The sequence below is a fragment of the Schistocerca gregaria genome, unplaced genomic scaffold (assembly GCF_023897955.1).
Source record: "Schistocerca gregaria isolate iqSchGreg1 unplaced genomic scaffold, iqSchGreg1.2 ptg000993l, whole genome shotgun sequence".
NCBI lineage: Eukaryota > Metazoa > Arthropoda > Insecta > Orthoptera > Acrididae > Schistocerca > Schistocerca gregaria.
Window position 1 is genome coordinate 42501 of NW_026062343.1, and position 2500 is coordinate 45000.

Sequence of the window (2500 nt, forward strand, 5' to 3'; positions counted from 1 at the left end):
ACACGGCCACCTACTGGTCCGTCCCGACGACGATACCGCCCTCTATGAGACGGCCGGCGGACTATGATGTCGATGTCGCCTACAGCGCCCGCTTGACGACCCAGAGTAAAACGCCTGCTGCACCCCCTCTTCACGGCAGGTGACGCAAATCGAGTCAAAAGTGGTGGACCGACGGTCACTCCAGCCGCACCTGTGAATGCGCCACCCCCACCGCCCGACTCGCAACTCGAGCGGATGTACGGCGGACTTTTCCCGCAATCGTACATTGCAGTCCACCCCTATATCTTCCACTTCATGAAGAGTTATCTCCCAAAAGCCAAAGTCCCGCTGTCCCAATACATGCTCTGGACGGCGGGCCGCGAGACGTGACGCCCGGTGGCAAAGAGTGCGCCGCTGAGGATATAGAGGGTCCGTCCCCCCGCACAGTGGTGACGGTGTGCGGGTAGTGTTTCCGACACCGCTTCCTGCGGTGGCAACGCTGGGGCAGAGTCGATACTCGCCCACTGGTGGAAGGTAAGCATTCTGCTTTACATCAGTACATAACTAATATTTCAGTCGTCTGACGTCCCTGCTTAGTAAATGATGCAGGACCACATACATAGATGATACATACTGTAAACTGGGGAGGACAGTGTGAACCGCACTCGACCCAGTCACCCTATCTCACAGTCCACTCTGTGTGTAACAAAGCGAAAGCACCAAAGCACTATCGTTCAACAACATCCATTTTATCCTCGCTGCCACAGGACACTATCCAAAGAACGACAAGAGGAACGTCACGTCCACTAATAAGACAGAATGTCTCACACCACCCGCAAACAACGCAGCTCAAATCAGCCAGCAACACCCACAGTGGTCCACCCAGTATCAACACAGGACGCAACGCCACGCCACAACACAAAAGGTACAAGTAATAAAATACCCTTTGGCCACACTCCTTATAAAGGCATCGAACCAACCCACCACCTGACACCAGCCAAACGTACATCCTGATTTGACACATCTCTGGCAACCTAACCCACGTTGGCCCTTAACCTAACCCACGTTGGCCCTTAACCTAACCCACGTTGGCCCTTAACCTAACCCACGTTGGCCCTTAACCTAACCCACGTTGGCCCTTAACCTAACCCACGTTGGCCCTTAACCTAACCCACGTTGGCCCTTAACCTAACCCACGTTGGCCCTTAACCTAACCCACGTTGGCCCTTAACCTAACCCACGTTGGCCCTTAACCTAACCCACGTTGGCCCTTAACCTAACCCACGTTGGCCCTTAACCTAACCCACGTTGGCCCTTAACCTAACCCACGTTGGCCCTTAACCTAACCCACGTTGGCCCTTAACCTAACCCACGTTGGCCCTTAACCTAACCCACGTTGGCCCTTAACCTAACCCACGTTGGCCCTTAACCTAACCCACGTTGGCCCTTAACCTAACCCACGTTGGCCCCTTAACCTAACCCACGTTGGCACCTTAACCTAAGTTACGCTGCACCTTAACCTAAGTTACGCTGCACCTTAACCCAAGTTACGCTGCACCTTAACCCAAGTTACGCTGCACCTTAACCCAAGTTACGCTGCACCTTAACCCAAGTTACGCTGCACCTTAACCCAAGTTACGCTGCACCTTAACCCAAGTTACGCTGCACCTTAACCCAAGTTACGCTGCACCTTAACCCAAGTTACGCTGCACCTTAACCCAAGTTACGCTGCACCTTAACCCAAGTTACGCTGCACCTTAACCCAAGTTACGCTGCACCTTAACCCAAGTTACGCTGCACCTTAACCCAAGTTACGCTGCACCTTAACCCAAGTTACGCTGCACCTTAACCCAAGTTACGCTGCACCTTAACCCAAGTTACGCTGCACCTTAACCCAAGTTACGCTGCACCTTAACCCAAGTTACGCTGCACCTTAACCCAAGTTACGCTGCACCTTAACCCAAGTTACGCTGCACCTTAACCCAAGTTACGCTGCACCTTAACCCAAGTTACGCTGCACCTTAACCCAAGTTACGCTGCACCTTAACCCAAGTTACGCTGCACCTTAACCCAAGTTACGCTGCACCTTAACCCAAGTTACGCTGCACCTTAACCCAAGTTACGCTGCACCTTAACCTAACTTACGCTGCACCTTAACCTAACTTACGCTGCACCTTAACCTAACTTACGCTGCACCTTAACCTAACTTACGCTGCACCTTAACCTAACTTACACTGCACCTTAACTGTCACATGTAACGTCACAGGAATGTAGCTTTGCCTAACAGCAACCCTCTGAACATAGTTCACTGCTTGGATCCTCTGGTGTCATGTGTATTTCTTGATGCCATGGTGCGTACCCTCACATAAAGGTCTTTCGAGTGTTGCGTACTTTCTACACAGTCCCGCTAACCACTGGAAGGGTGTACCGCTACAGAACGAATATCGCCCTCCCCTCCTGCCCTTCCAAGCTGGTCGGTCAGGCGTTTGTTTGTGAAATGAGCCTTGCAGCTGTTCAGTTG